This window comes from Oncorhynchus gorbuscha, linkage group LG21, assembly GCF_021184085.1.
Source record: "Oncorhynchus gorbuscha isolate QuinsamMale2020 ecotype Even-year linkage group LG21, OgorEven_v1.0, whole genome shotgun sequence".
Classification (NCBI taxonomy): domain Eukaryota; kingdom Metazoa; phylum Chordata; class Actinopteri; order Salmoniformes; family Salmonidae; genus Oncorhynchus; species Oncorhynchus gorbuscha.
Window position 1 is genome coordinate 20,495,486 of NC_060193.1, and position 14,270 is coordinate 20,509,755.

Below are 14,270 nucleotides of genomic sequence, written 5' to 3' on the forward strand. Positions count from 1 at the left end.
GCACCGTGGAACCCTGGTCTGGACTCTCCACCAACGTGGCACCGATGGAAACTCCCAGACACCTTCCAGAACACTCCTCTGACCACCCCTGGAGAACCCCCTGTCTCCACGAAATCTTAGGATTGTGACTAGCCAGCCAGGGAATCCCGAGCACCACTGGAAATGCAGGCGAATCGATAATGAAGAGACTAATTCGCTCCCTATGATTCCCTTGCGTCACCATGTCCAGTGATTCCGTGGCCTCCCTAACCCTAATTGCTGGCTATCTAGGAAGTGCACGGGGAACGGAGAATCTATCGGCACGAGCGAACATCCAGCTTGATGGCGAGTCCGCGATCCATAAATTTCCCAGCTGCACCTGAATCGACTAGCGGCTTATGCTGGGAAGAGGGGGAAAAAATAAATAAATAAAATCAAGACAAACATGTGACCAACAGGGGGTTCTGGGTGAGTTTGGTGCTGACTCACCTGGCGTGACCGAAAAGCGTTCTGCCTGCCCTCTCGACTCCCAGACGGGCCACCCCAGCACCGATCGGCTGTGTGTCCTCTCCTACCACAGCTGGTGCAGGGGGAGCCTCTTCCTCCGGTACCCCTCGGCACGGCCCCCCCTAACTCCATAGGAATGGGAGCAAGGATGCTGGGTGGTTGAACGAACAGGACCCTCTCCGAACACCTGCGGGCAGCCAGCAGATTTTCCAGCCAGATAGACATGTGGATGAGTTTATCAAGGGAGAGAGCGGTGTCCCGACACGCTAGCTCCCTGCGGACATTCTCCCGGAGACTACACCGGTAGTGGTCTATCAGGGCCCTGTCGTTCCACCCAGCCCTAGCGGCCAAGGTCCGGAACTCCAACGCGTAATCCTGTGCGCTCCTCTTCTCCTGCCTAAGGTGGAACAGTCGCTCACCCGCCACTCGGCCCTCTGGAGGGTGATCAAACACGGCACGAAAGCGGCGGGTGAATTCCGGGTAGTGCTCCTTCGCAGAGTCTGGGCCATTCCAGAATGCGTTTGCCCACTCCAGAGCATGACCCGTCAGGCAGGAGACAAGGACACTAACTATCTCCGCTCCTGAGGGAGTGGGCCTCACGGTCACCAGGTACAGTTCCAGTTGGAGCAAGAACCCCTGACACCCCGCCGTAATATATGCTCCTCCATCAGTCAGTCCCTCGGGGTGGTCCCGGGGATCGAACCCACTACCCTGGCGTTACAAGCGCCATGCTCTACCACCACTGTACATAAGGATTCAATGTTTAAAACTAATCAAATACATTTTATTTGTCATGTGCTTAAAATACAACAGGTGGAGGAGACCTTACATTGGAATGTTTATTTAGAAGCCGTTAACCAACAAGTTATAGCCGGCAATGATTATTTAGGACATTTCTATGTGGTAGTCCCTCGGGAGCACAAGACGGAGAGCACTGGAGCCGGAGGGGGAGGGAGGAGAAGGGGGATCCCGAGCTGGTATGGTGGAGGACACGTTCCTCCATCGACGGGAGGGGGTTGGCAGCTGTTCCTGCTGACTCCATTCTTTAAGGGTGCAAGATTCTGTAATGCCCAGGGTGTAGTGGTGGAAGAAGTCAGGCGCAGGAAGCAGAGAGTTCAGGGTAGCGCTACTTTTAATGCACCACAACGGTGAAATGACGCCATCCCAAAAAAAATCCCCAAACAAGGGGAACTTAAACAGTCCAGCAAAATACAAACACACGGACAACCGTGACCTACAGCCGTGTACAAACGTACACTGAAAATAATCCTGCACAACCAGCAGGCGGGCCAGCTGGTAAATAAAGCCCAACCAATTAACCTAACCTAAACTAAACACAGATGCAACTAATAAACAGCAAAAGGGAAAGGGGATCAGTGGCAGCTAGTAGGCCGGTGACGACGACCGCTGAGCGCCACCCGAACAGGAAGGGGAGCCACCTTCGGTAGGAGTCTTGACAAATGCGAATGTCATTGGTTGATCTTGCTCTTTGTTAACATCTATCATGCTGGCTGAATGTTGTGACGGCTCTGTCGATGGCACACTTGGATTTGGGGAGTTTCTCCCATTCTTCTCTGCAGATCCTCTCAAGCTCTGTCAGATTGGATGGGGAGCATTGGGGAGCTATTTTCAGGTCTCTCAAGAGATGTTTGATCAGGTTCAATTCCAGTCTCTGGCTGGGCTACTCAAGGACATTCAGAGACCTGTCCCGAAGCCACTCCTGCATTGTCTTGACTGTGTGCTTAGGGTCATTGTCCTGTTGAAAGGTGAACCTTTGCCCCAGTCAGAGGTCCTGGGTGCTCTAGAGCAGGTTTTCATCAAGGATTCCTCTGGATTTTGCTCCGTTCATCTTTGCATCAATCCTGACAAGTCTCCCAGTCCATGCTGCTAAAAAATATGATGCTGCTAAAAAGCATGATGCTGCTAAAAAGCACCACCATGCTTCACCGTAGGAATGGTGCCAGGTTTCCTCCAGATGTGACGCTTGGCATTCAGACCAAAGAGTTCAATCTTGGTTTCATCAGACCAGACAATCTTGTTTCTCATGGTCTGAGAATCTTTAGGTGCCTTTTGGCAAACTCGAAACGAACTGTCATGTGCCTTTTACTGTGGAATGGCTTCCATCTGGCCACTCAACCATAAAGGCCTGATTGGTGTAGTTCCTGCAGAGATGGTTGTCCTTCTGGAAGGTTCTCCCATCTCCACAGAGGAAATCTAGAGCAATGTCAGAGTTACCATCAGGTTCTTGGTCCCCGCCATGACCAAGACCCTTCTCCCCCGATTGCTCAGTTTAGCCGGGCAGCCAGCTCTAGGAAGAGACTTGGTGGTTCCAAACATCTCCATTTAAGAATGGAGGCCACTGTGTTCTTGGGGACCTTCAATGTTGCAGAAATGTTTCGGTACGCTTCCCCAGATATGTCTAGACACACTCCTGTCTCAGGGCGCTACGGACAATTCCTTCGACCTCATGGCTTGATTTTTGCTCTGACATGCACTGTCAACTGTGGGACCTTATATAGACAGGTATGTGCCGTTCCAAATCATGTCTAATCAATTTAATTTACCACAGTTGGATTCCAGTCAAGTTGTAGAAACATCTCAAGGATGATCAATGGAAACAGGATGCACCTAAGCTCAATTTCAAGTCTCATAGCAAGGGGCCTGAATATTTATGTAAATATTATTTTTAATACAATTGCTAAAATTTCTAAAAATCTGGTTTCAATTTGTCATTATGGGTCAAGTCAAGGGGTTTGAATACTTTCTGAATGCACTGTATATATAAAACTCCCTGTCAACAAACAATACAACACATAATAGTCCTCTGGCTCATCAAAACTCTGCAATGATATGAACAACTTATTTTCAAGTGTCTCATTTCATCCATCATACACACACGATGCCCAGAGGGCTGCAGGCAGAAGTTTACCGAGATCCAGGTCACTCTATGAAGTATACAATGACAATGTCATGAGTGACAGTGACACACACACACACACACACACACACACACACACACACACACACACACACACACACACACACACACACACACACACACACACACACACACACACACACACACACACACACACACACACACACACACACACACACACACACACACACACACACACACACACACACACACAGGTTCTTCCCTCCACACAGACACATGTGGTTGCCAGAGAGAACCTACAGTACACACTCTCATTAGCTGTGTGTCGACCCATCCACCCGTGTGTGAATTTGACTCTGTGTATCCAGTCTTGTTTTGTGCATCTCCACCCCTTCGAGACACGGAGTAGACCTGACCATCACCTTCACCTTCAGAAGCAGGAAGACTTTGAGATGTTTTTTGGTAGTTCTTCAATGAGAAGTCATTCTTTTTTATGCTGTATGCTATTGTTATGTCATACCCGGAAACTGAAAATTAAAATGCTTATGTGGAACCGTTCAAGCAGTTAAGGCGCAACAAGTTCTAAACATTGTGTGGGTTAAAAGCACTTTCATTACCATTAATGCTTTTATATCACAATCAATACAGTGCATCCTGGAATTTGTACGTGAAATAAATCATGAATTGTGTGCTTGCTTTTTAAATAATAGCTTTATATTCAGCTCTAGAGCAGATGATAACTTATTAACAAGAGAATAAAAGCTGTCATTTCATATAATAATACATCTAAGTAACTGCCAAAGTTATCGTAGCAGAAAATGTTACTGACATGAATTTCATACAACCGTTACAACAGATTGGAACATGAACCATCGTTGACCCATTCTGTAAGTACCTAAACCCTTTCACCAATCAAAACACAATTGAACCACAACTTCAGTGTTTTGAGTGCTCTAAGAGCTCAGTTCTCTAGTCTCTTTAATCCCAGACTTAAAGCAACACATAAGCAACATCGATTGTGTGTTGCCACATTGCTCATGTGGGAGGCAACCCGTCTGCCTAGGGAGACTACCAGTAACCTAGAGATGAATCAAAGAGGAAGAGATGTCCTTTCTTATTCTGTTTACTGTGAAAAGACCAGACCAGCCCCTCTGATCCTAGCAGACATATAAAAACCAGCCTGCTACAAGAGTTTCAGATGGGACTTGTGATAGCAACCAATTAACACTGTGGTATAAGCTACTGACCTAGTCCCTATGGCAGTAGTGAAATTCGATGTATTCTTTGTGACCTCAGAAGTTGAAAGGCCAGTAGTGATGATGTTGAATCTGTTAACTTGTTTTTTATTTGATTATTATTTATTTATTTAACCCCACCAACACCCCCCCCCCCTCTTCGGAGGACAAATATCTTCGTTTTTTTGCATACATTTTACCTGTACATTTTACATACACATTTAACATATACATTTGACATACATGGTACTTTTATATATAACAACAATACATTGCCAAACAAACTCTTTAATCCCAACCCTCAGCCACTCTCAGCCCATCCCACCTGTCTCCATAGACCGCCCTTGTTTGGTTTCCATGTGCCATATGTTTTTCAATTGTGCTGTGATGTTTTGCAAAATGTTTGAATCTTTGTAATCGTATTTTATTAACAGATTGTGAGCTAAAGATGAAAACCTTTCCAACGAGTATTATTATATTATTTATTGACTGCTTATGGCTTTTCAGATCGCCCAACACTGCTATTTGTAAGGTTAATTTTAAGTGCACGTAGTGATTTTTTTAACCATTTGTGAGGGATCAGCCGGATCAAATGGTCCGACTGCGCCCTCTCCTGGAGCTGCTCCGCAGTACAGCCACTACTGTTAAGATCACCTGAGGCCAATTGACTGATTATTGGTTGTGTTCTCTTATTAATTCTTGAGTGTAGGGAGCAGGATTTTCGTTTTTGGCAACAAAAAAAACATACCCAATTGAAACTGCCTATTTCTCAGGCCCAGAAAATAGAATATGCATATAATTGTCAGATTAGGATAGAAAACACTCTAAAGTTTCCAAAACTGTCAAAATATTGTCTGTGAGTATAACAGCACTGATATTGCAGGCAAAAACCTGAGGAAAATCCAACCAGGAAGTACTGTTTTTCCTGAAAGCTCTCTGTTCCATTGGATGCCCTGCCTCCATTTAAAGGGATATCAACCAGATTCCCTTTCCTATGGCTTCCTCAAGGTGTCAACAGTCTTTAGACATATATTCAGGCTTTTATCTTGAGAAAATTAGCGAGAAAGATAACATTGCGTCAGTGGATGGCTGGGTGTTCGCAGAGTTTTGCTTGCGCAACAGAGTGGGGCAGCCATTGTCTCTCCCTCTCCTATTGAAAAAGTGACAGTCCTGGTTGATATATCATCTATTATATATTTTAAAAACAACCTGAGGATTAATTATTTTTTAAATGGACATGTTTCTGTGGACAATACGGATACTATTTGGAATTTTTGTCTGCGATGTCGTGACCGCTCGAGCCTGTGGATTTCTGAACATAACGCGCCAAACAAATGGAGGTATTTAGGATGTAAAAATAATCTTTATAGAACAAAAGGAATGATGATGTAACTGGAAGTCTCGTGAGTGCAAAAATCCAAAGATCATCAAAGGTAAGCGTTTTAATCTATTGCTTTTCTGACTTTCGTGACCAATCTACTTGGCTGCTAGTGTTTGTAATATTTTGTCTACTGAGAGAGATGTTCTTACATAAACGCTTGTTATGCTTTCGCCGAAAAGCTGTATTGAAATCTGACACACCAGGTGGATTAACAACAAGCTAAGATGTATTTTGCTATATTGCACTTGTGATTTCATGAAAATTAAATATTTTTAGTAATTTAATTTGAATTTGGCTCGCTGCAATTCAGCGGGTGTTTATGAAAATGGTCCCGCTAAAGGGATTGGTGCATCAAGACCTGACTGAAGGGGCAGAAGGGAGAGAGTGATTATGAGCTGGAGACTATGTTTAATTCCAGGACAACAGGCTGCCCTGTTATAGGTTCCGCTCAAGCTGTTGGAGTGGCGTTGGGTAAAAACTGTTAGTTTATTTTTAATTTTTTTGTTTGAATAGCCATTACCCTGGCCTTTTTTTGTACAGTCCCTGTTAGAGTTGAAAGAACAACTCCCAATACAGTTTCCTTATTTTTGTTGAAGTCACGTCTCTGAGTCTCATTTCGTGCTGTCCCACCTAGAATTTCATCAGTGAATAGATACGGCCTTTCACAAATTCCTGAACCTGTGACCAGAAACAAGCTATATTGGGGAAATACCAGAATAAGTGATCTATTGATTCTGTCTCTTCGCAACAATATCTACAGAGCTGAGATGGTTGTATGTCCCATATATATAGCATTCTGTTGGTGGCAATACTTTTATATAATCATTTAAATTGAAAAACTCATTGTTGAGTCAAGTGTAGTTTTTCTTTGTACCAGTTCATAAACCATGTGCCATGGAGTTGGTACATCGAAAATCTCCTCCCATTTACTTTGCAACCTGCATGGCGCAGCTGTCAACATTTTTGTCCTCAGATGAAACTGGTTTATTTTTCTATTTATGTCAGTTCCTTTCAGCCAATTTGTATCTTCAATATATGGTAGGCAAACAAGTTCTCTACCTTCTCCCTTTTCCACTTGCCTCCTCCATTTTTGTGGTAGTGCTGCAATCAGGTGGTTGTAAATCTGTATTGAGCAAATATTCCCATATATTTTCAATAACTGCATATGTGACATAATTACTCCATTTCTATTCATAATGTCATTAATAAATAAAAAATGTAAACATTTATTTCCATAAAGAATGTTTTTATAAGTCAATATACACTGCTCAAAAAATAAAGGGAACACTAAAATAACACATCCTAGATCTGAATGAATGAAATATTCTTATTAAATACTTTTTCTTTACATAGTTGAATGTGCTGACAACAAAATCACACAAAAATTATCAATGGAAATCAAATTGATCAACCCATGCAGGTCTGGATTTGGAGTCACACTCAAAATTAAAGTGGAAAACCACACTACAGGCTGATCCAACTTTGATGTAATGTCCTTAAAACAAGTCAAAATGAGGCTCAGTAGTGTGTGTGGCCTCCACATGCCTGTATAACCTCCCTACAACGCCTGGGCATGCTCCTGATGAGGTGGCGGATGGTCTCCTGAGGGATCTCCTCCCAGACCTGGACTAAAGCATCCGCCAACTCCTGGACAGTCTGTGGTGCAACGTGGCGTTGGTGGATGGAGCGAGACATGATGTCCCAGATGTGCTCAATTGGATTCAGGTCTGGGGAACGGGCGGGCCAGTTCATAGCATCAATGCCTTCCTCTTGCAGGAACTGCTGACACACTCCAGCCACATGAGGTCTAGCATTGTCTTGCATTAGGAGGAACCCAGGGCCAACCACACCAGGATATGGTCTCACAAGGGGTCTGAGGATCTCGGTACCTAATGGCTACCTCTGGCGAGCACACGGAGGGCTGTGCGGCCCCCCAAAGAAATGCCACCCCACACCATGACTGACCCACCGCCAAACCGGTCATGCTGGAGGATGTTGCAGGCAGCAGAACTTTATCCACGGTGTCTCCAGACTCTGTCACATATGCTCAGTGTGAACCTGCTTTCATCTGTGAAGAGCACAGGGTGCCAGTGGCGAATTTGCCAATCTTGGTGTTCTCTGGCAAATGCCAAATGTCCTCATGGATTCTGTTTCTGACCGTTTGAGCAGACACATGCACATTTGTGGCCTGCTGGAGGTCATTTTGCAGGGCTCTGGCAGTGCTCCTCCTGCTCCTCCTTGCACAAAGGCGGAGGTAGCGGTCCTCCTGCTGGGTTGTTGCCCTCCTACGGCCTCCTCCACATCTCCTGATGTACTGGCCTGTCTCCTGGTAGCGCCTCCATGCTCTGGACACTACGCTGACAGACACAGCAAACCTTCTTGCCGCAGCTCGCATTGATGTCCCATCCTGGATGAGCTGCACTACCTGAGCCACTTGTGTGGGTTGTAGACTCCGTCTCATGCTACCACTAGAGTGAAAGCACCGCCAGCATTCAAAAGTGACCAAAACATCAGCCAGGAAGCATAGGAACTGAGAAGTGGTCTGTGGTTATCACCTGCAGAACCACTCCTTTATTGGGGGTGTCTTGCTAATTGCCTATAATTTCCACCTTTTGTCTATTACATTTGCACAACAGCATGTGAAATGTATTGTCAATCAGTGTTGCTTCCTAAGTGGACAGTTTGATTTCACAGAAGTGTGATTGACTTGGAGTTACATTGTGTTGTTTAAGTGTTCCCTTTATTTTTTTGAGCAGTGTATATATATATATTTTTTTGAGAGAGAGTTTAATAATGGGATGGAAATCCTTTTGAGTTCCATATCCTTAGGAAAAGCTTATATTAGCATAACAAGGTAGTTGGTTTAAGTTTGTCTATCTCTTTGTTCAGTTAATGTCAGGGGTGTTTTTAATTTACTCAAGTATAAGGCTATTTTCCTGTATTGGAAACGGTTTAATGCAGACTTTTACTTTTTTACAAGAGAATCATGCTTGTTCTTCCGATCTATCTTTTTGGAAAAATCAATGGAGTAATGATATCTGGTTATCATATGGCAACAACCACTCTGCAGGTGTAGCAATTTTAAGAGGTGCATTTAAAGGGAAGGTCATCAGTCGTAAGACTCACCACTCTGGACGTTGGTTCATTTTAACAGTACATTTCCACAGTGAAATGTTTTTATTAGGGAATATTTATGCATCCAACAACAAAAAAAACAGGATGTTATTTCAATAATTAAGAAATTAATAGTTATTTTAACAGTATTTCAGGATATCAAAATTATCTTAGGTGGCAATTTTAATTCTGAGTCTAATGTGATGATTGACAGATATCCCCCTCCCAACATATCCAGCATAGTTAATCCTGACTTTAATAATCTATGTCTAGGATTAGTCAATATTTGGTGATCTAAATATCCTGATAAAAAGGACTTCACTTGGAGTAAGGACATGTCCAAACAGTCAAGAATTGACTTCTGGTTGATTTATAATTCATTAGATAATTCTGTAGTCAAGGTATCAATTGAACCATCTATTCTTACTGATCATAAAGTTATATTCTTATCTATAAATATGAATAGATCTTAAATTAAACTGAATCGGAGTTATTGGAAAATCAACAGTAGACTGTTGGAGGAAGATAATTTCAAGATGGATGCCAAAGATATTATACACGACAATTGGAGGAAAGCCCAACTATTTAAGTCTTATGGGAAATATTGGGAATTAATGAAGTATGAAATAAGACAAACAGCCATGAAGAGAGGTAAAGAAATTGCTGTACTTAAAAGATTGAGGGAAGATAAACTTAAAGAAATATTTTCTCATCTCTATGGAGAACCTTGATGAAGAAGGAAAGGGTCAGTTATTCTCTTTACAACTAGAAATGGACCGACTGTATGAAGAGAGAGCAAAAGGGGCATTTGTCAGATCAAGAAGGGGATGGTTGGCGGAAGGTGGAAGAAAAATATAAAATACTTTTACAATTAGAAAGAAATTCTGAATGTACGTCTTCATAAGCTCAATTTAGATAGCAAAGAAAATGAAAACCCCAAATATATTTCAAAATATGTTTCAGAATTCTATGATAACCTTTATACCAGTAATGCCTTTCCTACTAGTGACATATCTGCCTTTCTAGACTGTCAAAGACTGTGCAAAATTCATAGATGAAGACTTCCAAAAGTCTTGTGAGGAAATTATTTCTAACAATGAAATAAAAAAATGTATCAGCAAGTTAATGTCATGTTTGTCATTTATTATCATGTCTTGTCCCTGTGCTCCCCATTCTATTCGTTTCCCTCTGCTGGTCTTAGGTTCTTTCCCTCTTTCTATCCCTCTCTCTCCCCCTCCCTCTCTCACTCTCTCGCTCTCTCTTCTCTCTATCGTTCCGTTCCTGCTCCCAGCTGTTCCTATTCCCCTAATCATCATTTAGTCTTCCCACACCTGTTCCCGATCCTTTCCCCTGATTAGAGTCCCTATTTCTTCCTTTGTGTTCCGTTCCTGTCCTGTCGGTTCCTTGTTTAGAATTCACCGTGCTGTGATTGTGTATCGCCCTGTCCTGTCGTGTTTTTGCCTTCATCAGATGCTGCGTGTGAGCAGGTGTCTCTGTCAGCTACGGCCTGCGCCTACCCGAAGCGACCTGCAGTCTGTGGCCGCTTCTCCTGTTATTCCCCTCTACAGACTAGAGGATTTCTGTTATTCCCTGTTTGGACATTTCCTGTTAAGGATTCAGGATTTGTCGTTTTCTGTTTGGACTTGAATAAACTCTGTTTCTGTTAAGTCGCTTTTGGGTCCTCTTTCACCTGCATGACAGAAGGAACCGACCAAGGAATGGACCCAGCGACTTCAGACGCTCGTTACACTGCCGTCGAGATCCAAGGAGCCATGCTCGGCAGACACGAGCCGGAATTGTCTGCTGCTCGCCATGCCGTGGAGAACCTGGCCGCTCAGGTTTCCGACCTCTCTGGACAGTTCCAGAGTCTACGTCTCGTGCCACCTGTTACTTCCTGGCCTGCCGAGCCTCCAGAACCTAGGGTTAATAACCCACCTTGCTACTCCGGGCAGCCCACTGAGTGCCGCTCCTTTCTCACGCAGTGTGAGATTGTGTTCTCTCTCCAACCCAACACATACTCTAGAGAGAGAGCTCGGGTTGCTTACGTCATTTCACTCCTTACTGGCCGGGCTCGAGAATGGGGCACAGCTATCTGGGAGGCAAGGGCTGATTGCTCTAACAAGTTCCAGAACTTTAAAGAGGAGATGATTCGGGTTTTTGACCGTTCAGTTTTTGGTAGGGAGGCTTCTAGGGCCCTGGCTTCCTTATGCCAAGGTGAACGGTCCATAACGGATTATTCTATTGAGTTTCGCACTCTTGCTGCCTCTAGTGAGTGGAACGAGCCGGCGCTGCTCGCTCGTTTTCTGGAGGGACTCCACGCAGTGGTTAAGGATGAGATTCTCTCCCGGGAGGTTCCTTCAGATGTGGACTCTTTGATTGCTCTCGCCATCCGCATAGAACGACGGGTAGATCTTCGTCACCGGGCTCGTGGAAGAGAGCTCGCATCAACGGTGTTTCCCTGCTCCGCATCGCAACCATCTCCCTCCTCTGGCTTTGAGACTGAGCCCATGCAGCTGGGAGGGATTCGCATCTCGACTAAGGAGAGGGAACGGAGGATCACCAACCGCCTGTGCCTCTATTGCGGAGTTGCTGGACATTTTGTTAATTCATGTCCAGTAAAAGCCAGAGCTCATCTGTAAGCGGAGGGCTACAGGTGAGCGCAACTACTCAAGTCTCTCCATCAAAATCCTGTACTACTTTGTCGGTCCATCTACGCTGGACCGGTTCGGGTGCTACATGTAGTGCCTTGATAGACTCTGGGGCTGAGGGTTGTTTCATGGACGAAGCATGGGTTCGGAAACATGACATTCCTTTCAGAGAGTTAGAGAAGCCTACGCCCATGTTCGCCTTAGATGGTAGTCATCTTCCCAGTATCAGATTTGAGACACTACCTTTAACCCTCACAGTATCTGGTAACCACAGTGAGACTATTTCTTTTTGATTTTCCGTTCACCGTTTACACCTGTTGTTTTGGGTCATCCCTGGCTAGTATGTCATAATCCTTCTATTAATTGGTCTAGTAATTCTATCCTATCCTGGAACGTTTCTTGTCATGTGAAGTGTTTAATGTCTGCCATCCCTCCCGTTTCTTCTGTCCCTACTTCTCAGGAGGAACCTGGCGATTTGACAGGAGTGCCGGAGGAATATCATGATCTGCGCACGGTCTTCAGTCGGTCCCGAGCCAACTCCTTCCTCCTCACCGGTCGTATGATTGTAGTATTGATCTCCTTCCGGGGACCACTCCTCCTCGAGGTAGACTATACTCTCTGTCGGCTCCCGAACGTAAGGCTCTCGAGGATTATTTGTCTGTGTCTCTTGACGCGGTACCATAGTGCCTTCTTCCTCTCCGGCCGGGGCGGGGTTCTTTTGTTAAGAAGAAGGACGGTACTCTGCGCCCCTGCGTGGATTATCGAGGGCTGAATGACATAACGGTTAAGAATCGTTATCCGCTTCCCCTATGTCATCAGCCTTCGAGATTCTGCAGGGAGCCAGGTGCTTTACTAAGTTGGACCTTCGTAACGCTTACCATCTCGTGCGCATCAGAGAGGGGGACGAGTGGAAAACGGCGTTTAACACTCCGTTAGGGCATTTTGAGTACCGGGTTCTGCCGTTCGGCCTCGCCAATGCGCCAGCTGTTTTTCAGGCATTAGTTAATGATGTTCTGAGAGACATGCTGAACATCTTTGTTTTTGTCTATCTTGACGATATCCTGATTTTTCTCCGTCACTCGAGATTCATGTTCAGCACGTTCGACGTGTTCTACAGCGCCTTTTAGAGAATTGTCTCTACGTAAAGGCTGAGAAGTGCTCTTTTCATGTCTCCTCCGTTACTTTTCTCGGTTCCGTTATTTCCGCTGAAGGCATTCAGATGGATTCCGCTAAGGTCCAAGCTGTCAGTGATTGGCCCGTTCCAAGGTCACGTGTCGAGTTGCAGCGCTTTTTAGGTTTCGCTAATTTCTATCGGCGTTTCATTCGTAATTTCGGTCAAGTTGCTGCCCCTCTCACAGCTCTTACTTCTGTCAAGACGTGTTTTAAGTGGTCCGGTTCCGCCCAGGAGCTTTTGATCTTCTAAAAGAACGTTTTACGTCCGCTCCTATCCTCGTTACTCCTGACGTCACTAGACAATTCATTGTCGAGGTTGACGCTTCAGAGGTAGGCGTGGGAGCCATTCTATCCCAGCGCTTCCAGTCTGACGATAAGGTTCATCCTTGCGCTTATTTTTCTCATCGCCTGTCGCCATCTGAGCGCAACTATGATGTGGGTAACCGTGAACTGCTCGCCATCCGCTTAGCCCTAGGCGAATGGCGACAGTGGTTGGAGAGGGCGACCGTTCCTTTTGTCGTTTGGACAGACCATAAGAACCTTGAGTACATCCGTTCTGCCAAACGACTTAATGCCCGTCAAGCTCGTTGGGCGTTGTTTTTCGCTCGTTTCGAGTTTGTGATTTCTTACCGTCCGGGTAGCAAGAACACCAAGCCTGATGCCTTATCCCGTCTGTTTAGTTCTTCTGTGGCTTCTACTGATCCCGAGGGGATTCTTCCTTATGGGCGTGTTGTCGGGTTAACAGTCTGGGGAATTGAAAGACAGGTTAAGCAAGCACTCACGCACACTGCGTCGCCGCGCGCTTGTCCTAGTAACCTCCTTTTCGTTCCTGTTTCCACTCGTCTGGCTGTTCTTCAGTGGGCTCACTCTGCCAAGTTAGCTGGTCATCCCGGTGTTCGAGGCACTCTTGCGTCTATTCGCCAGCGCTTTTGGTGGCCGACTCAGGAGCGTGACACGCGCCGTTTCGTGGCTGCTTGTTCGGACTGCGCGCAGACTAAGTCGGGTAACTCTCCTCCTGCCGGTCGTCTCAGACCGCTCCCCATTCCTTCTCGACCATGGTCTCACATCGCCTTAGACTTCATTACCGGTCTGCCTTTGTCTGCGGGGAAGACTGTGATTCTTACGGTTGTCGATAGGTTCTCTAAGGCGGCACATTTCATTCCCCTCGCTAAACTTCCTTCCGCTAAGGAGACGGCACAAATCATTATTGAGAATGTATTCAGAATTCATGGCCTCCCGTTAGACGCCGTTTCAGACAGAGGCCCGCAATTCACGTCACAGTTTTGGAGGGAGTTCTGTCGTTTGATTGGTGCGTCCGTCAGTCTCTCTTCCGG